Raw genomic sequence first — 22,365 nt, forward strand, 5'->3', positions numbered from 1 at the left:
GACTATTCCCAGCATAAAATTAACATGCCCAAATTTGTCTTCAATTCCCACAAAGATGACGACTTCACCCACCGGACAACTTAAAACAGTAGTTTACCGTTTGTCTGTGGTCGAGGAAGACCCGTCACGACTTGCTGATACCACATTCAGTTGTACAATCACAGAGCGCTTGTAGTAGTCTCTGAACATCACAGTATTGCTACTTGTTGATGTGTTCATCTGTAACTCATCTATGGACCGAAATGCAACAACCGGAAAGAGAAAATATCATTTTTTGTGCTAGAAAAGAGGGGGAAAACTGAGAAAAGTCAGTGTCGAAAAGATCTTCACTTCAAGAAATGTAACCTCCTCAACTTCCATAGGAATAGAACACAACAAGTAGACATAAAGCTATGAAATCAATAGGCCAGTTGTTAATTAGCACAATACTGTATCAAGTTGTGCGACGAAAGTCGTCGTGGTTCAGTCCTAGGATCTTAAGAGTAGATTGTACTGGGGAATTTGTGACTGTTTTGGAAGGTTTCCAAAATTCACCTCGTCGAGTGCTGGCCCAGATTACATTTTACACAAACAACCCAAAAACGTAGCTTCCAAAACACGTTTTATAATTAATTATGCGAGTCAACCTCAGAAATGAAAGGCACGAAAATAATACAATAAATTCATTAACGTGATCAGATATAAAGTTTTTTAAGAAAACTAAAATTTCTTAACTGTAAAAGCGTTTTTAATGTTTGTTTCCTCTTTCTTCACATATGGACGTGTTAATCGGGGGAAGTTTTATTGGCTATTTTTGTAATAATCAACAAGAATTCCACAAGTTTTCTGATACCGGTATAACAAATGGCAAGTCTGGAATCCTGTCCCCTCCCGCATAAATTTTTGTGGCCGCCCATAGAAGTGAATAGATCGAGCGCCGGGCGAACAAACGGACACTCGGGTCAGTCGTGGAGTCCAGTCACGGCGCCACACGACAGAAGCTGGCGGGACAGGAAACGCTTACGAGCGAGCCCTGGTCGATTGCAGTGCCGCACACGTGCTGGCTGGCGACCGCTGAATGATGGCCCAGCTGAGCCAGTGGCCACGGCACCCGGCCACCCTCCAACACCTTGCTCTCCCATCCTTGCGCCTCCATCGATTAGTAAATGTAAGTCAAACAAGTAAGAAAGTCGCTGAAATGTTCCGCCTTATAAATGACAGAATTTAATATCATTGGCAAACTGATTGTAATCCTAGAAGTATGCAGATATCTTGGTAGCGATGCCTTAGTCTTTCGAATAAACTGCTCCTAAATTAACAATTTCCCGTTTCAGATAATTTTTAAGAAATGTCTCTAGGTCACTTAGTGTGGACGTATTAATTATTTTTATCTGTGCTGACTAAGGGTAGTTTTTACGATCCATATGGCAGTCAAGGAAAACTATTACAAGTGTATGACTTGAAGTCCTTTGGCGAAGAAGTAAGAGTTTCCTTGTTCGCTATTCAATCGGTATTCTTTTCCCCTTTCATCTTGCTTCTAATCTTTGTATCGCCTGTTTCATCAATGATTCCTGATATAATTTTCTGAGCTACCTTTCGTATCTTTCACGTCAGTGTAACGGGTTTTGATTTCCTGTTTCGACTGCTACGCTGGCTCATGGAGACTTAAAGACCATATGGTGTCATTCTCATGCCCTAAATATTTTGTATGTTTGATTTGTTTTGTTTTAGCAGTACCACATGTTTGAATCCACTTACAAAATAAATTCTTATGGGGTCATTCCATGTCAGTTCAGTTGACACCACAAAAAGATTTATACCCTTTTTGAGTGAATTATATTTGGCATAGAGGTCACCTACAATATGTACCTTTTAACGTATTACATTTTTTAAATCACATTTCGGGATTCTTTATTTTCCCTCAGAAATATATTGTTGCTGTTTTGATTCATAGAGTGTGTTCTCTAAGTGGATGTTACTGGGTTGTAAAAATTTCACTGGACTGTGCGGAATAGTTCCAAAGTTATTAAGACCTGAAGTTGGGTCTGAAGATAGATTGCCAGGTGCGGGTTGCAATTTCCGGGTCACGCCACCTTCTTTCACAAGCCATAATTCTGGAACTTTGGGAGGGGAACTTAAAATTTTGTACATGAGTGTTCCACACTTGGTAGCATTGGTGTGCTAAACTTCAGCCACATCTGAGACTATCAGCTGGAACATTTTCTCAAATTGGTTGAGTTGACATAGAATGACCCTATGGTCTTTCAAAAGACCTAAATGGATTCATAAATCTTTTCCAACTAGATATTACGATTGCTTAGAGTCAAGATATATAACTATTTGTAGACAGGCGCATTAGGGGTAAAATTAACATTTTTGTTTTTCTACAAATGGGAGTAAGCAGCCTAAACTGCTGAAGTAACAGACAACCCCAATAATTCCCTCAGACACCACGTCAATCCGTACAAAGTATTGAAAAGTAACTTTATGTCCACACCGTTTCTGTTTGTTGAACTATAAAACCACATTTTACAAATCGTCCTATATGAAATCATTTTTCATCTAAATAATGTCCCATTAAAATTCCGTACCGGTACTTATCAGATATAATTAGATAAGGGTGTAAGCTTGTACATATATTTTATACTGTACACGTTTGTAGAATACTGTTTTGTTTTCTGCATTTTCTTGAGGCACTGATGAATTATTTATAATATACAATTTATAAGTAGGAAGTACAATGAGCAAAGTACAAGATGATTTTCATTTCAGAGGCTCGTGGAAAAAAAGCATGCTTTGTAATCAGTGCTTGCTATTTCAAAAGTGCATTTTATCACATTCGCATGCTGTACAGAACAAGCTATAAAGCATATTTGAAGTACAACCAACACCTTTCCAATTTTCGTCTCCAAAATAACAGGTATGTGTGTAGCTTTCTCCCAGAAGAACACATTACATTCTGTGCGGATAGAATGAATAGAATTTTTTGGCACAAACGTCGACTTCAGCCTAAAAATACGAAATGTTCTTTCAGACACTCTCTTGCGCAAACACTAACCTTGCATTCGGCCGTGACGTACGAAACAACTGCTGTTACCGAACCGCCGACATTACACTGCAAGCAGCTGTTCGCAAGCTCACTAATCAATTGGCCGCCAGGTGCGCTACTGTCTAAGCTCAGTCGCTTCTGCCACCTACTGTCGGTTATGGAAACTACATCCTTATACCAGCGTCGATTCTTGCCACGGCACATACATTATATGAACGTCGATATCTAAGATTGATTCGACCTTTATTAAAGGACTGTATAATATGAAATCAACGAATAAAAATGTCTGTTCTCAATTAAAATTTGAATAAACGTAAAACAAGCAAATGTGATATGAAGAGGTATGCTGCAGGTAATATTTTGTTCCATTACTTGGAATGAAAATAATCTCTAGTTGGAGTCACGAAAGATGGTCGATCTTCGGCTTGTTCTGCGCTCCTACGTCACGCAGTTCGCAACAGCCAGTGCGCTTTCAGCAGTGATCTGAACGTTCTGCTGCGAATGTCGTATACAGTGCGAATATTAAACGTGATCATGGAGAATATTTGGTGAATTTTTATTCCATTTGTTGCGAGTTGTCATCGCTAATATTCGTGATAAGCGACAAATTTTACCTAAGTTAGCGAGAGACATAATATGCAGGAAACGCGTTTTCTTTAACCACAAAGAACGTGCATGCACGTACCGCAACTGTCGCTTGAAACCGGCAAGAAAGCAATTCCCACAATAATACTGCTCGACCAGTGCGAAAGGCCATCGTTCGTGAATCGGACTATAGTGCACTGATGAGTTACGAAAGCTAAACAGCAAACCCATCCTTTTCCACGTAGTTTTGACTTGTTTTATCTTCATCTGGTTGTACAATAATTCGTTCGGCTTGCGTTACCATATGTTGTGCAGCTAATAATTACGATGTCTATTTACACCACACACGTTTTGCTTTCGGTCTCAAATCATCATCAGAGGCGACTTTCTACAAACGCCTAAATTTGCTGCTCTGCTACACGAAAGTCCTGCTTCAAAATGGTGCGTGATGGTGGATTTAGAACTGTTATGTTCCTGTGCATAATGGGTAGAGATGCATTGCAAAGTTCATTTAGGCAAGATACGATGTTATGATGCCGACTAACTATTTATTTTAAGTTTGTACCCTAGTACCTATGAGATGCCTCCATTCAAAGCCTATAGGATAATTAACGAGACACAACGAGAAGAAGATGAGCAAATAATGAACAACGGAAAATCCGTGAAGCTTAGCAGTTATAAGTTCGATAAAGAGACAGAAAAAGAGAAAAAAGAGAGAAGTGTGTTTTACTGCTTAAGTTTACGGAAGATAAACACAAAAAAGCCACATCCTGAAACGTACAGCAAGACACAAATACAACGATGCGTGTATTATCACAATACTCTACTACAGAAAATGTAAGAAGTAGTTCAGCTTCCATCCAAGCCCATTTTATTTAGATAACAATACAACTTTAGCAGTCTGCTTGGAACGACACGATGCCAATTAAGTTCTGATCGTGTGCCGAACATGATCAATGCTCAGGGATTCCACAGTCTGCTTTACTTGTATTGTACCGACAATGTACCCTTCAAAGCATTGCACTGTATCTACCGCTTCGCTCCCATTTGGGTGAATGGTCAAACATGCTCATCCACGATGAACATTCATCTCGAAACACTCGAATGAGCTCTAGGTGTCACTCTGTGCTGCCGAAACCATACAATCTGTACCTCCATATAGCTTCCTTTAAATAATACTGAATACATGCTAAACATGTTTCTTATCAGTTGTGTATATATGTCGAAAGTCATCGACCTGTAAAAATCAGGGTACCTGAAGAAAGTTATTTGCTGTATTTTATTTTCGCTGATTACAAACATGAGTCCAGATTCATCCATTGTCTCAAAGAATTTGATCGTGTCTGAAATGAAATGAGGTGCGCATTAGTATCTCCTTTGACGGGAAACAACGCAGTATTTTGTCATTTGGGAGTGCATGAGAGTTTTCATAGCATGTGCTCTTCCTGTTCGTTACAATTTGAAATATGAAGGGGTGAGAACGAGATACCCTCTACAGCCGCCTTCAAACTTCTTTTCTGTTTCGAAGCTAGCTTTCTTTTGTCCTTGTGTGACGCGATGCAGTCTTTGCGCTGTGACTGAGAATGTTATTCAACAAGTGCGTTCCAGGGAGTAAACAGATGGGACAGTAATTCGCTCAGGTGAATCTATGACTGAATTTAGAAATCAGGCTTTACTTATTGCATCTCCTTCTTACACGGGAATCCACAAAAATTTGTTCATTTGGATTGGGGGGGGGGGGGGGGTGGTCTACATGAGTTGATGAGTTGACCCCTCTCCCCAATTCCCCCCCCCCTCCCCCCCTCCATCCCTGCCGATGTCTAGGCCTTCTTATTACGTCACACTTCCAAACCTTGCATACCCTTTCTTGAGCCCTGGGTTCCTGGACTCTGAAATGCTCGTTGGAAGACTTCAGGGCATTATATAGACAAGCATTACGTATACATGCAGTAGGGTTTCATAATTATCTTTACCTCGGGACGTAGTGTCCCAGAATTAAATCCAGTACGTTATTTCTCAAGTGAAAATCCCTTTTTCGCAACACATACTAAACGCAGTGGGATGGGTGAGATAACGTTAAAAAAGGGTTTTTAAATGGCTTTTATTCATCATGCCGATTCTCACACATAATAGGTACTGAAGCGTTGTTACGACAAGAAGGGGAATGTATTATAAACGTTTAACATCACGAAGCTATTGTAACGAGCCATATATAGTGCTATCATTTCGTCTAGTTTCGAATGCGAGCTTTAAACTTGTGAGCACTTGAAAAATTTTGTGTTTGGTCCTGAAACAAGGTCCCTTTTGCAATAATGTGTTGTCAGATTTTTATGAAAACTGAACCATGCCTTAGGTGAATGTTGTCTCAGAATGAATAAAACTATTCGTTTAAACGATTAAAACTTTATCATAACTAGTACCTTTACCGTCAGGCAGATATTCGTGGGAAGTAAAATGCATCGTAGATCGCAAGTTGTACTTCTCACATACTTCTCTGATTCGGTGGTTTTCTCTTTTTTCCTGAAGGTGGGGAGGAAAACGTAAAACTGTTTGCACAGTACTGGCTTTAGTTTTACTTCTGACAGCAAAATCCTCGGTGTCCAAACATCCAGACGAATAATGTTGAGAGCCTAGTTTTATGCGGTAATTTACCTACAAATTTCTCGATGGCGAGGCTCCAAACACTCTCACAGCGATGTAGTTTAAGAGACAAGTAGCGCGTACACAGAGTGTGTGTCCTACAAGTCGTGGTCTAAGGCGCTGCAGTCATGGACTGTGCGGCTGGTCCCGGCGGAGGTTCGAGTCCTCCCTCGGGCATGGGTGTGTGTGTGTTTGTCCTTCGGATAATTTAGTTTAAGTAGTATGTAAGCTTAGGGACTGATGACCTTAGCAGTGAAGTCTCATAAGATTTCACACACATTTGAACATTTTTTGTCCTACAAGTCGTCAGGCGCATTTCTCTCGAGTTTCGGCAGATACGAGGGCGTTTGAAAAGTCCGTGCAAAAAAAAAAAAAAAAAAAAAAAAAAAAAAAAAAAAAATTATTTTTCGACATAGTCTTCTTTTAGGCTTTTACACTTCATCCAACACTGTTCTAATTTGTTGATCCCTTCCGAGTAATAGGAATTTTCCAAGTCTGCAAAACAGCTATTAGTTGCTGAAAACACCTCCTCGTTTGAATAAAATCTTTGTACCGACATTTCTTCAAATTGGGGAACAAATAGTAGTCTGAGGGAGGCAAGTCTGGAGAATAGGGGAGATGTGAAACGAGCTGGAATTCTATTTCAGTTCATTTTGCGACCACAACTGCTGGTGCATTGTCGTGATGGAAAAGGACTTTTTGCGGTTCAATAGCCGGCATTTTTCTTGCAGCTCGGTTTTCAAACGGTCCAATAACGATGAATAATATGCACTTGTTATAGTTTCACCCTTTTCCAGATAGTAGATTAGGATTATCCATTTCGAATCCCAAAAGAGAGTCGCCATAACCTTTCCGGCCGAAGGAATGGTCTCTTTTTTGGTGCAGATTCTCCCTTGGTAACCCATTGTTTAGATTGTTGGTTCAAATGGCTCTGAGCACTGTGCGACTTAACTTCAGAGGTCATCAGTCGCCTAGAACTTAGAACTAATTAAACGTAACTAACCTAAGGACATCACACACATCCATGCCCGAGGCAGGATTCGAACCTGCGACCGTAGCGGTCGCTCGGCTCCAGACTGTAGCGCCTAGAACCGCACGGCCCCTCCGGCCGGCTGTTTAGATTGTTGTTTGGTCTCAGGAGTATAGTAATGTATCCATGTTTCATCCACAGTGTCGAAACGACGCTTAAAGTCCTGCGGATTCTTCCTGCGTAGCTGCAGACCATCCTTGCAACACTTCACACGATTCCGTTTTTGGTCAAGCATGAACAATCGTGGAACCAATCTTGCGGATGGCTTTCTCATGTCCAAATGTTTATGCAAAATATTATGTACCCGTTCATTCGAGATGCCCACAGTACTAGCAATCTCTCGCACCTTAACTCTTCTGTTATCCATCACCATATCATGGAGGTTATCAATGATTTCTAGAGTCTTAACCTCCACAAAGCGTCCCATATGGCCACTCCGAAAATTTTGAAACCAATTATAAACTGTTCTAATCGAAGGTGCAAAGTCACCGTAATATATATCATGCTTCTCTTTTAGTCTCCTGAGGCATTTTGCCTTTCATAAAGTTATGTTGAATCACCACACAAAATTCTTTTTCGTCCAGTTTTTGAGAATCACTCGACTTCCTTGATTCACACGAGTGCCAAATAGAAAGAAATACACTAATATGGCTGAAACTTGGTGTGCATTCTTTCCAAAGATGCTACTAACTAAACATGACCTCGATACGCACCGGTGGTGCCATCTCTCGTACTTTGCACAGACTTTTTAAACGCGCCTCGTATTTGTAATTTCCTTTGTGCAACGTGTGGTTGGAGTTAACCAAACAAATATTGCTCATCACATGCTTCGTGCGACGCCCACTGTCAACGGAGAGGGTTGGTTTGTTTCCTGTTACAAACAAAATGATTTTTAAACCATTATTTTACGTGGCAGTTCGATAGTGCTGTCCCAAATTCGTCTAGCGCAATATTCGCTTTATCGATATGATATCAACAGAGACAGTAAAACACGAAGAGTAATCAGAACTGTAGCAACGACAGCACGCGCCACGCAGCAGCGCTGCTTAGTCACTGCTGTAGTACTAGCTATCTTTCGTGTTTTACGTCCCTGTTAATGCATATCGACAAAACAAATATAGCACTAGACTAATTTGGCACCACTCTGTCGAATGGGCATGGAAAACTCCTTTTTAAAAATAATTTTGATTGTAATGGGAAACAGAGCGACACTTCCCGTCGAATATGGGCGTCACATGAATGACGTCATGGACGGTAGTCGTTTGAACTGACCCCAGCTACATACTGTAAAAACGAAATTGCGGATATTTGCCGAAACTCGAGAGAAAATGTACCTGATGACTCTTAGGAGGAACACCCGATATATCTATATGGTAGCTCGGAATTAGGCTTTTTGTGGGTCTTCGAATCAATAAGAGCAAATATAATGGCGAGTTCTTAAAACACACACACGCACACACACATATACACGAACCTCGCCCTTTCTTGTCTACTTGTGGTGGAGCTCTGAATCTAAGGAGTTCAAAGCTCACAAAACTTTCTATTAAACAAATCTCAAGTGGCCTTTGAGTTCCAGACGCACAAACGCAATAATCGCTACACGTTATAAACAAAAATCCCCCGCCGCATCATTCTGTCTATATGTGAAAGCTAGCATGAGAAACTTTTTTAGGGATTTTGATACGGTTTTACTGTAAGATAGACTGATTCACAACGACGGTTTGTGCACATAATTTATAAACACCTCATGCAAACTGGCTCAACTATGATGAACTGAAGTCCCTCGCCGCCTTCTTCTGTCTGTATGTATATCCTAATCTCAGTAACAAATGTAAGGATTTTATTACGGATTTCACGGATGGACAAACTAATTCACGAGGAAAACTGAATGTACAGTTTATCACCGCTACGCCAGACAAGCCGTCTGACCGGAGGTACTTAGTGCTTCCCATGAGAAGCTGGGGTGTGGCGCTAGTGTGTATCATAAATGTAGATAAAGATGCATTAAACATCGTGAAATAAAGAGACTTGTTCATCAACTCTCCCACTAATGTCCATGACTCAATAAATGAAAATTAAAAATATACAGTGTGGTCAAAGCCACTAAATACGCATATTAGTCTCTCCAAAGACACTAGCCATTGAAGTGTGCAGTCCCTGCTTTGAATTAAGTTATGATGGAGGAATCCATATTACCTAAACGGCTAACCTTGGGCCCTCCACCGGCAGAAGTGGCCGAGCGGTTCTAGGCGCTACATCTGGAACCACGCGAACGCTAAGGTCGCAGGTTCGAATCCTGCCTCGGGCATGGATGTGTGTGATGTCCTTAGGTTATTTAGGTTTAAGTAGTTCTAAGTTCTAGGGGACTGATGACCTCAGAAGTTAAGTCCCATAGTGCTCATAGCCATCTGAACCATTTGGGCCCTCCTACACAGTCGCAGTAACTGTTTGCTAACTCACGACTTCCAGAGCCAACAAAATTTTGATTTTCCAATATTTACAATAATTACTGGCCAAATTTAAAAATTTAAAAAGCTGTCATAATCTACTCAGTAAGATGTATAAACTTATGTTAACGTTTAATATAGTAAAACAGGTAATACATTTACAAACTGTATGTACAGCTGAGTCATCAGAAGATCAAAACAAACTGCAAAATGATTTGGAAAAGATATCTGTATGGTGCAAATATTGACAGTTGACCCTAAATAATGAAAAGTGTGAGGTCATCTACATGAATGCTAAAAAGAATCCGTTAAACTTCGGTTACACGAGAAAACAGTCAAATCTAAAGGCCGTAAATCAAATTAAATACCTAGGAACAACAATTACGGACAACTTCAGTTGGAAAGAACACTCAGAGATTGTTGTGGGCAGGGCGGGCAAGGCAAATCAGAGACTGCGTTTTATTCGCAGAACACTTAGAAAATGTAACAGATCTACTAAAGAGACTGCCTACACTAAGCTTGTCCGTCCTCTTTTGCGGTACCTCTCCACGGTATGGAATTCTTACCAGGTTGGATTAACGGAGAAAATCCAGAAAGTTCAAAGAAGTGCAGCACATTTGTATTATCGCGAAGTAGGGGAGAGAGTGTCACTGTGATGATACAGGATTTGGGGTGGACATTATTAACACAAAAGCGTTTCTCATTTCGGCAATTTCTTCTCACAAGATTTCAATCACCAGCTTCCTCCTCCGAATGCGAAAATGTTTTGTTGACATAGGAAGAAATGATTATCGTAATAAAATCAGGGAAATCAGAGCTCGCTAGGAAAGATACAGGTGTTCGTTTTTTCCGTGGGCTGTTCGAGATTGGAATAATAGAGAATTATTGTGAAGGTGGTACCATGAACCCGCTGCCAGGCACGTAAGTGTGATTTGCAGAGTATCCATGTAGATGTAGATGTACAAATTGTAACTGCCATAAGTACAGATATTTTTATGTGTCGTACCTTAATATGTACGCGTCGAACAATCTTCCCTAAAATATATGACAAACTTTACGACATGATGTTTTCTGCATGGTAAATATCGCACCACCAAGTGGACTATACTTGTCACTTAGACTAACTGCTTTCCACCCACATGTCCACACATCTACACCTGACATGCTGCCCAGGGGAAAATGAGCATTAATGGCTTGCTCTGCCACATATAGCTGGGGGTACTAATCAACCGAAAAATACACGACTTGTAATAGCAACACACATCAAAAAAGGTTTTGCATCACCCCAGTTCCCAGAACTCCTGAAGACAGACGTTGACTGTAGATATTGTATCACAGACACAGTCCCTTTGACTGTTCAGAGATGTCACTAAACCCGCCCAAATATGTAAACAACCTTGCAAGAGCGCCACCTATTAGACAGAGGGGGTCAGACAGCCCATCAGTTCCAGTCATTCCACCAGGAAGGAGGTACACGGCTCGTGTTGTCTGTAGTTCAACCATGCCTCGACGGTCACTACCGCGGTTCGATCGCGTCCACATTGTTAGTTAGTGCCAGGAAGCGTCTCGAAGTGAACCAAAGCGATGTTGTTCGGACATGGAGGAGATAGAGACAGGAACAGTCGATGACGTGCCTCGCTCAAGCCGGCCAAAGACTACTACTTCAGTGAAGGACCACTACCTACGGATTACGGATCGGAGGGACCCTGACAGCAACGCCACCACGTTGAATAATGTTTTCGTGCAGACACAGGACGTCGTGTTACGACTCAAGCTGTGCGCAATAGGCTGCACGATGCGCAACCTCACTCCCGACGTCCATGGCGAGGTCCATCTTTGCAACCACGATACCATGAAGTGCGGTAGAGATGGGTCCAAAAATATGCCGAATGGACCGCTCAGGATTGGCAACACGTTTTCTTCACCGATAAGTGTCGCATATGCCTTTAACCAGACTATCGTCGGAGATGTGTCTGGAGTCAACCCGGTCAGGCTGAACGCCTTAGACACACTGTCCAGCGAGTGCAGCAAGGTGGAGGTTCCCTGCTGTTTTGGGGTGGCATTATGTGGGGCCGACGTACGCCGCTGGTGGTCATGGAAGACGCCGTAACTGGCGTACGATACACGAATGCCATCCTCCGACCGATACTGCAACCATATCAGCAGCATATTGGCGAGGCATTCGTCTCCATGGACGACAATTCGCGCCGCCATCGTGCACATCTTGTGAATGACTTCCTTCAGGACAACGACTTCGCTCGACTAGAGTGACCAGCGTGTTCTCCAGACATGAACCGTATCGGGCATGCCCGGGATGGATTGAAAAGGTCTGTTTATGGACGACGTGAGCCACCAACTACTCTGAGGGATCTACGCTGATTCGCAGTTGAGGAGTGGGACAATGTGGACCAAAAGTGCCTTGATGAACTTGTGGATAGTATGCCACGACGAATACAGGCACGCATCAATGCAAGAGGGTGTGCTACTGGGTATTAGAGGTGTGTACTGCAATCTGGACCACCACCTCTGAAGGTCTCGCTGCATGGCGGTACAACATGCAATGTGTGGTTTTCATGAGCAATATAAAGGGCGGAAGTGATGTTTATGTTGATCTCTAATCAAATTTTCTTTACATGTTCCAGAACTCTACGAACCGAGGTGATACAAAACTTTTTTTGATGTGTGTGTAATTAATAGTCTGTAAATGACGTAAATACTGATATAATGTTGTTCAGTACATTGTCCTCAGTCAGCAACAGAAATATCTACATATGTTACACCCTGTACATGTTTTGAAGCAGCGTAACCCACAATACGAAAGTTACTGAGACTACACTAAATGCAGTATTTGAGAATGAGAGCACTCAGCTACTTGCACCAAACTTCAGACGTAATTTAAAACCTTTAAAAAGATTTTTCTCGCTTACACCCCTCGCAAAATGCTCAAGGAATAAAATTATCGCTTACTACATTTTTGCTGTTCACGCGGTATTACTTGAGCATCAGGCATGAAGTTTTGATTTATTAGTTATTTGCTACTGACGCTATTCGCAACAAATTGTGCCCAGGTTATCCACATATATCACTCAAAAAAACGGCTCAAATGGCTCTGAACACTATGGGACTTAACATCTGACGTCATCAGTTCCCTAGAACTTAGAACTACTTAAACCTAACTAACCTAAGGACGTCACACACAGTCATGTCCGAGGCGGGATTCGAACCTACGACCGTAACGGTCGCGCGGTTCCAGACTGAAGCGCCTAGAACCGCACGGCCACCCGGCCGGCGGTCAACTTTGATTTCCGTCATTAAGTGTGTGAATCATTCGTAACATCGAGTATGGTTTAAGCACTCATCGCCGTACGCTTCCCGCAACACTTGGTGTGTGTCTGTAGAGTTTTTCTTAAGTTTCACGCAAAAGTTAATCCAGACCCATTGGTCTGCCATCTCGAAATTCGCAAACTGTGCGACACACCGTTCTACTCAATACAGCACTGAACAGTAACTAACAGACATACAACAATGAAAGTTACGGCAATTAACATTAAACACAGCGGTGCGATGATCCACATCGCATTTCGCTCCAGCACACCACTGGCGCGAAATTACGAATGTTCCACAATTTTTTGAACAGGCCTCGAGCATTCATCCAGGGTTTAAACACGAGAGGATTTAGCGACTTCCGACAAACTTTAAACGTAATTGAAAACCTTTTCTAACCTTATTCTCGCTTATATACTTAACTTCAAATATTTAATACTTTAATTCATTTCTAAAATGTGCTTCACACATGGGAGTTCGATTCTTTAAAGAGTTGGGGTTTTGCTGGCTTGTCTCTATGCCTACTGAAGTCTGGTGAACAGTTGCCGCGTTTTCAGGAGATCTGCTCTGCTCATCAGCTGACATCATACTTCATTCGCAGAACGTTCGGTAGTTTGGAGGTTGAGATTTAGAGCAGCAAAGTTCTGTAAATCCATCTGATTTTTTCTTATTTCGAGGGGACGAGCAGTATATTCTAACCTCAAATGTTACTACAGTATGGGAGGCATGCTATTGCCTAAAACATTTGCGCTCGTTTTGCCAATCAGCTAAATGGGGGCTAATGCAATAACGAAAGTTGCAATCTGCCAAGGGTGGGGAATGGGGGAAATACGGGTCCCCAAGAGAGTGGTACGTTCAGTCCATATTTCATGAGTACAACTATTGTTCGCACCTGATGAAGAATGTCTACTGTATGCATCATTTCCAAATAAATCGCCGCGTGTGATACCATCTCAAAGCAGAAACGCTGGTGTAGTCTTTTTTAAGTTCGTTATAGAATAGGAACTGAAAGACTGATGGATGAGATCAACGGTACGAATTAAGTAATTGAGGGACACTTTTCTCAAAATCTCCCAGATATATACACTGTCGTACTTGACAATGTTGCATATCGCACAGTTTTACAAGGTAAGGCTTCCACAATGACTTTCTGCAAAGAAAATACAGTGTCATGATCGAGAAAAACCAAAATTCATTGAGAGAACACATGAACAAGTGAGTACCGAAAAGAAATGGATAAGGAACGTAAACTTAATCCTGTGGATATCGTGGATAATATTTTAAAAGAAAAGGGATTTTCGGTTCTACGGTTATCTCCATATAATTGCGGCCTAAATCTAATCTAACTAGTATGAAATGTAATTAACAAAACTGTGATCAATCTTTCCTTGAAATTTTGAACGTACTGACGCATAATGGGAGAAACTGAATAAGACTGCGCGAAAATTTGTGAACTCGTAAAAAATATTTGTTAGGAACATTGGAATAGTGATTTCTTAATGGAGCTGCAATCTGGAAAGGTTGTGTTGCAGGTGGGTAATATCAAAGAGGGTGACGTGGACACTGACTTCCACTGTCGATTCGAAAGAAGTTCTACCGTTACAATAACAGAGCCGACTGACACAGCTGATGAAATCATCATTTAAGGTTTACGGCGTAGTATACGGCCGAGTGCAGTGGAGGTCTACTAAATGAGTAGTAAATAATACTTGTGTTCTTATAACATGCACGCATGCAGTAGGAGTACTTGTATTTATCCATTGTCAAAAACAGTCTAACTGCAGTTTCTCCTCTCTCAGCGATGCTGTGGTTTCTGTGCCGATAATACCAGCAGCGTCGCTGCCGTAAAATTTTGCCAGCCAGGTAATACGCCTAGCGTCAACCCTAGCCTATCTTACCACCAACACTGCATTTCATTTCCTACAAGCAAATATAATCGGCCAGACATCCACAAAATCCCAAAAATCTGTGATTGCCAGAGCACTTACCGTGGCTCAGTGTTCTTCAGTGTGTCTCGCCATACAGGTACCAACTAAAGGAACTAACAGGGGACAGTTTAGCAAATAAATAATCCTAATAAACGTAGGTCCGAAAGCCAACAGTATCCCCTATACGAAGTATACAAAAGTAGAGTCATGCTAGTGTTATAACATTGTTAATGTGTAAGCCTATTTTTATTTCGAAATATCGCAAGTGAGCCGTCAATTACAAACTACTAAACTTCCCTAGTTTGGTTTTATTATCACTCTGGATCAGAAGTACCTGTAAACAATAAGTGTATCGATCGTGGGTCATCAGTGACCCGACTTGCACCCGTTGGAATTTTTGTGTGGAGATATTTAAAAGTTTTGGTGTAATCTAGTCTTGTTGTAGTATCCATGAATTCCGGAAACGCATTGTTTACGGTTGTCACTGCATTCTCGACACTCCTGGGATATTTGAACTTGTACGTGATTCGATGGAGAGACATGCTGAAGCACGCCTTCACATGAACCCAGGCCATGTGCAACACTTGTTGTAAGGCGTTTCTTCTCAAGTTCATCTCTGCATTTGCATCCTCGGAGACACTGTTATAAGAGGTTCAGGTGCTCAATCGTAATACGTAGTGTTCATGGGAGATCGTTGGTGCCGGCCGTTGTGGCCGAGCGGTTCTGGGGGCATCGCTCCGGAACCGCGCTGCTGCTACGGTCGCAGGTTCGAATCCTGCCTCGGGCATGGATCTGTGTGATGTCCTTAGGTTAGTTAGGTTTAAGTAGTTCAAAGTCTAGGGGACTGATGACCTCAGATGTTAAGTCTCATAGTGCTTAAAGCCATTTGAACCATTTGAGCCCTCCTTCATAGTTCAACGATAAACTCGGAAGTGTATTGTGGTACCCACAGGAAGTTGAACCAAAGACTTATCCATGACAACGCAAGGCCTCGCAGAAGCCTGCGCACTCGAGAGGAGTTCACAAAACTTCCTTGGACCGTTCTTCCTCATCCACCGTATAGCCCAGACCTCGCACCTTCGGACTTCCGTCTGTTTGGCACAATGAAGGAATCACTCTGCGGGAAGCAGCATGTGGCTGATGAGGAGGTTTACTATCTTTTGGTTAAAAAAATCGATTTTTAAAAAATTGCGGTTTTCGATCCATAAAAGTGTTTAGAATCCACCCCTGAAAACCGTTTTTCCGAATAATAAACGGAAATGTTTGTTATTCGCGTTTGAACAAAAAAAATGCACCTGCCTGAAATCGGCCTTTTTCACGCACCAGCTTTTTTCTTTCGGAGGACGAGTTATTGTACCGGTGCTTGGGAGGAAACACACATAATTCAAATGAACGTTTGAACGCGTGTGTTTGGAAGTTAGCCCCCAAGCATTTGCATTCTGGTGCGAAGACTGTGGAGACTGCGACTTTCCTGGCAGTGAGCAGCTTCAACGAAGGGTATTCAGCAATTCTGAAGACCATGACGACGATGGATGTCACCCTGGGACTCTATTCGACGCAGTTCGCCAAGCATTCGGACGACCACCGGATTTATGCGGCCGAAAACCGCTTGTCACCGGCCGCACGAGCGGCTCTGAAGCAGCGCAGGATGGCCCAGGTCGAGCAAAGGCCCTCTATGAGGAAGAGGAAGGACCCGGAATAGCAGATTGAGCGTTAAGTTGCATAATATTGCACTTACATGCAGTCAAAACTTCAAACGCGTTTTCCTCGAAATGACTTTTTTTTATCGCGCGGTGTGGTAACTTCAAATCTACTGAAGCGATTGGCAGGATTCTTTGTTTCCGACGAAGCTAACTAAATTGTCTAGGAGTTGTACCATTTTTATTCCAATCCATCAACTATAAATATTTTTACTTGGCCGACGAAGTCGAAAAATCGATGAAAAAAACCCTATTTTTTGAAATGGCCGCCATTTTGTTTCCTATGGTGCAAATAACTTAAGCGAGGTGCAACTCCTAAAGAATCTTATATATTTCGTTAAAGTCAACTCAATTTTGATTTCAGACGAGCCGGCTGACTTGTGACATACCGCGCGTGGGGGTCTACATGCAAATTTTGTCACGTTCCGACAGCATTTCCACCTTTGCTCTTCGACACTTCCGGTCGAAAAATTTCTAGTTTGTAGATGACATATCAATAAACATTTTGACCAAATTTGACATTGTTATCTACAACACATGCCGAGAAAAAATTTCTCAAAGAACATGCTTTTTTCGGGCCAAAGATAGTAAACCTCCCCCTAATGCAGCAAGACGTTGGCTCCGTCTTCGACTAATAAAGTGGTACCACGCGGGCATACAGGCCCTCTAAGTAAGGTAGCGTAAGGTCGTCGCACTGAATGGAGATAATGTTGAAATACACGGTTTATAGCCAAAACAGTGAAGACTAGGACAGTGTATTGTAATCCTGATTAAAACCTACACGCTTTCAGAAAAAAAAATGCGTTGCATTACTTATTGGACACCCCATGTAATATCGGATGCGTGACCTCAGATCACAACAGTTACAAAGTGTATGCCGTGAGAAAGGCCGTTGCGACTCTGCCAAAACGTCGGTACATTTTAATATTTAATAAGATGACGCATCAGTCTGTGCAGAATGCTGTTGGTGTCATGAGTTTGAGTAAAAGGGTCAGCCGAACAGTGTTACGAAACAGCATATGGCGAACTATTTTCGAAAGCTATTCAGTGCCGTAACGTAAACGGAAAGGCGTCTCTTCCCGTGAATCCGTGATGTGGAACCAACGACCTCTCGTGAGACGGCGGCGCCCGGAAGAGACGTGACTGGTAGGCCGCCAAAAGCCGCGTCCTTCGTACGTGCGCAGAGTAGTCGCCACCTTGACAAGTAGCCCAGGAGCCGCACATTACCCGGAAAAACACAGACGACTTCCCTGGTGATTAACATCGATCACAGTGTGTTGTCTACAATTTGCAAGAGATAAAGGAAAATGTCCGTACTTCGTGTTGCTTGCTTTGGGGAAGCAATGCTGTTAAAGCACTGCCTCGGCATTTGTGTAGACCTTGAGACAACGGGGCTTAATTGCGCAGCAGTGACATGTCCTTGTTGCCGAATGTCGTAAAAACCAGAGACGAACGTAACACAGCAGCTCGAATTACTACTACAATACACGTGATTCGTAAAATTTGTAGTCTCCGGGAAATATATGAGTGTTTGCATTTAATTCATCACTTAATAACGATATACCAGAGTGAGATTTTCACTCTGCAGTGGAGTGTGCACTCATATGAAACTTCCTGGCAGATTAAAACTGTGTGCCGGATCGAGACTGGAACTCGGGATCTTTGCCTTTCGGGGGCAAGTGCTCTACCATCTGAGCTACCCAAGCACGACTCCCGCCCCGTCCTCAAAGCTTTACTTCTGCCAGTACCTCCTCTCCTACTTTCCAAATTATACAGAAGCTCTCCTGCGAACGTTGCAGAACTAGCAAAAAAATGGTTCAAATGGCTCTGAGCACTATGCTACTTAACTTCTGAGGTCATCAGTCGCCTAGAACTTTGAACTAATTAAACCTAACTAGCCTAAGGACACCACACACATACATGCCCCAGGCAGGATTCGAACCTGCGACCGTAGCGGTCACGCGGTTCCAGACTGAAGCGCCTAGAATCGCACGGCCACAACGGCCGGCGCAGAACTAGCACTCCTGAAGGAATGGATATGGCGGAGACATGGCTTAGCCAAAGCCTGGGGAATGTTTCCAGAAAGAGATTTTCACTCTGCAGCGGAGTGTGCGCTGATATGAAACTTCGTCGAGCACTTGCCCGCGAAAGGCAAAGGTCCCGAGTTTGAGTCTCGGTCCGGCACACAGTTTTAATCTGCCAGGAAGTTTCAGTTTCAACGATATACCAGTTTCTAATAGGTTACTGGTGAGAAAACTGTACAAGCTGATTCACTTTCTCCGGGGTCCCTTTTTGTCAGTCAGTTTTCTGATCCTCGTTCTGGCGTTTGTTGAAGTTTCATTGAAGATATTAAGTATACTATGTTTTTTTTTTTTTTTTTTGCAGTGAGATTTTACTCTACTGAAAGTCCAAATGTTTTATGCCGTTTCTTGCCCAGGTCGTCGTCTGTAAATCCCGTCCTGTTCAGAGGGAGCTTTGGAGGTTTATAAGTGTTTTTTTATTTACTCCACCTTCCAAACTGACTGATTTCCTCTAAGGTAGTCTCCATTAGCCGAAAGGTTCCAGTTTTAAGGCATCAGAAACTCCGGAAACTCATCTCACACCCTTCGCTTCTGCCGCACTCGACATGAGTGCATTGGCCACGGGCTACGACTTGTACGCAGAAGAGTGCCTTGGCAGCACCAGAGATAAAATTCCATAGGTCAATCAAAGGTTATATATTACTGGATAGGATAAGAAAAAATGTAGTCAGAAAGTCTTAAGGTTGTTAGTATCAATGATAAAACGAAAGACAAGTGCAGGAATTGCAAGGAAGATTTAAATTGGAAAGTGTTGGATAATAAAAATAGTATGCAGTTACAAGCGAATGGGTCTAAGGAGTAACGGAAGAGCTATTTAGAGACGGAAATAATAAGAGACAGAACATGTCATGGGCCTAATGACAGTCGAAAACGCTACTTCATTTATGCTTTTCATCCGTTCTGTAAATCGCCTCGAGCAAAGGGATTGCCAAACCGGCAAACCCATGATCGATACCTCGAAATTCTGAACGTGCTGTGTCAGATCCTGATTCTGATTTTTTTGCTTACGACAAGATTATAAACTCTACGGAAAAAAATGGCGGACAGTCACTCCTTTTGAACTACACAGGAGACGCCAGCTTAACAATTTCACGCTAGTTGCTCCAGAGCAAGTGTGCAGGCGATAATGACAATTTCAAAAAAAATGGTTCAAATGGCTCTGAGCACTATGCGACTTAACTTCTGAGGTCATCAGTCGCCTAGAACTTATGAAACCTAACTAACCTAAGGACATCACACACATCCATGCCCGAGGCAGGATTAGAACCTGCGACCGTAGCGGTCGTTCGGCTCCAGACTGTAGCGCCTAGAACCGCACGGCCACTCCGGCCGGCCCTGACAATTTCAGTTACCGATGTTGTGTACTAACAAAGACCAGTTACCAATGAGACGTATCGTTGTGCTCTGAATCATGCTTTTAAGCAATCCTTTGTATATTTGAAGTTTTAATTGTCCGAGTGGAACGAACTGATTAATTCTATAGGTTATTTGTGCAAATGCTATTCAGTTTCCAAGTCGACATTTCACAGAGAACCTGACATGACCGAGGATATTCAGTGACGGCCCTGAATGCTTTTTTTTTCCACTGCATTTCTAAAGTGACCTGGCAGGAAGTGTATCACCTGCCTACGTTATACACTCATACGCTTCATCACTTGGGACACAACGGTCCAGAAAAACCGACACCGCCATAATGCTTCTAAACTAAACCATAAAGCTCTCAGAACAGTTCATAAACATATTGTGACAAACAAACAAATGTTTTAGTGACTAGTTATGGATTGGTGTTGCTGCTGTCATAAAATACTTTCCTTAGGGCGGTTTATCATCAACAATAAATCATCCAAAAAATGTGAAATTTTGTAAGAAATATTCTCCTTTATTTGCAACGGTTAACAAGAGGGTGCCTGAAGTCAAACGCACCCTTCTTCTTTTGAAAGACGTTTCGAATCTGAAACAACAGATGAAAACTTCTTGTAGCATGGTTCCGCAGCATATATCAGTTATGTTTAAAGGACATCATATTCCGCTTTTGGCTTTATAATTATAATTATTTATTCTTCTATTGCAATTTGGGCGTTACGTCATCGTTAGGCGAAAATAACGAGTGCTATGTCACGGCTGAAATATAAGCTTTAAGCACGGATAATCGTAGAAGCGTTGTATTCTACTTTGCAGCAATGGCGGTAACAGCTCTGGCTTCTGGTAAGTAACACAATGCCTAAACTTGTGCAGGTACCTACACAACTGTGAAAAGCACAAGCTTAACAATTATGTTACTTATATCTGTGACAACAGCTGTTGTCTTCATTGATGTAAAGTGAAAGACAACCCTACAATGGTGTCCTTGCATGTAACTTACGATTGTGCCATGACATGTCACCAACTAATTATTTATGCTTGACAACGGCGTAACGCCGAAATTTCAGAAGTAGAATAAAAAATTATACAGCCATAAACTAAATGTGAAATTTTTAAACAAATGGAAATCTCGACAAAATTCACACTATTAAAGGTAGATGACGCTATATGCCTTTCGGAATAAAGACTATGCCACGTTTTATGTGCGGTGTTAACTTGAGCCGGCCAGGGTGGCCGAGCGGTTCTAGGCGCTGCAGTCTGGAACCGAGCGACCGCTACGGTCGCAGGTTCGAATCCTGCCTCGGGCATGGATATGTGTGATGTCCTTAGGTTAGTTAGGTTTAATTAGTTCTAAGTTCTAGGCGACTGATGACGTCAGAAGTTAAGTCGCATAGTGCTCAGAGCCATTTGAACCATTTCTTAACTTGAGAAAGCGATATACGAGATGGGTGTCAGAAATTACGTGCTAAGCAGTGACCATAAACGAAACCAAATTAACCAGCAATCTTCATATCGCTTTAAAAGGACTCCAAGTGCTTTTGTGGTGTAGTTTGCATCGTGGATGAGATCTGAGTCCATCATTCCACGTAATGAGCGAAACAAGAGCCACAGCACTGGTGGTAAATCGGTGGTTCCGTACCGAAGCGGACGACGTTGGTTTCATCTGCCGGAAAGGTTATGGCCGGCATTGTAGGGGATGCAAAAAGGGATTATTCCTATTGTTTACGAAGCAAACGCTAAACCAGAAACGGGGGAACAATGTGCAAGTGTTCTGCATCGAATGCATGGAAATATACTGAGACGAGGCCTCGACTGCGAGAGAAGAACATAATCCTCCACGGGAACGATGTATTAAGCAGTTTTTAAACGGTGGGTTTTGAAGTATGTAGTAATTGTTGGATGACGGTAATTGTTGGATGACGCATTCCATTCACAAGATGTGACATTCTCTGAATTTCACCTAATTCCAGATCCAAACAAATTCGTGGCCGGAGTAAGTTTTGTGTCCAATGAAGATACCGGTCTGCCGAAAATTATTTAATTAAAAGAAAAAGTTGGACAAACTGTGTTGTCGTAAACAGCGTAACTTAAAACGTTCTCGACAAGAAAAAAACATCCACTGCCAGGCAGAGAACTTTCCTCCTCTCCTTCATAGATAGTGAGAAGTTTTAATTTTCGACTACCTTTTTGCCTGCGGCTTCGCAGGCTGACAAAATCATTGGCTCGCTTCAGTGCTCTTT

General features: G+C 42.2%; 1 protein-coding gene across 4 annotated transcripts in view; it reads right to left on the minus strand.

The window, feature by feature from the left end:
• LOC126259776 (nocturnin) overlaps nt 1-22,365 on the minus strand; it is a 419,155-nt gene that overhangs the window by 148,787 nt on the left and 248,003 nt on the right. The window contains exon 1 of one of the 4 annotated variants that reach the window (XM_049956784.1): nt 3,038-3,088. The exons of the other annotated variants lie outside the window; for them this stretch is intronic. The gene's annotated coding sequence lies outside the window, so the exon portion shown is untranslated. Of the gene's footprint in view, nt 1-3,037; nt 3,089-22,365 lie in introns of those variants that run through there. 4 annotated transcript variants of the gene reach the window in all.

The sequence above is a fragment of the Schistocerca nitens genome, chromosome 5, assembly GCF_023898315.1.
Source record: "Schistocerca nitens isolate TAMUIC-IGC-003100 chromosome 5, iqSchNite1.1, whole genome shotgun sequence".
In the NCBI taxonomy this organism is placed as follows: Eukaryota; Metazoa; Arthropoda; class Insecta; order Orthoptera; family Acrididae; genus Schistocerca; species Schistocerca nitens.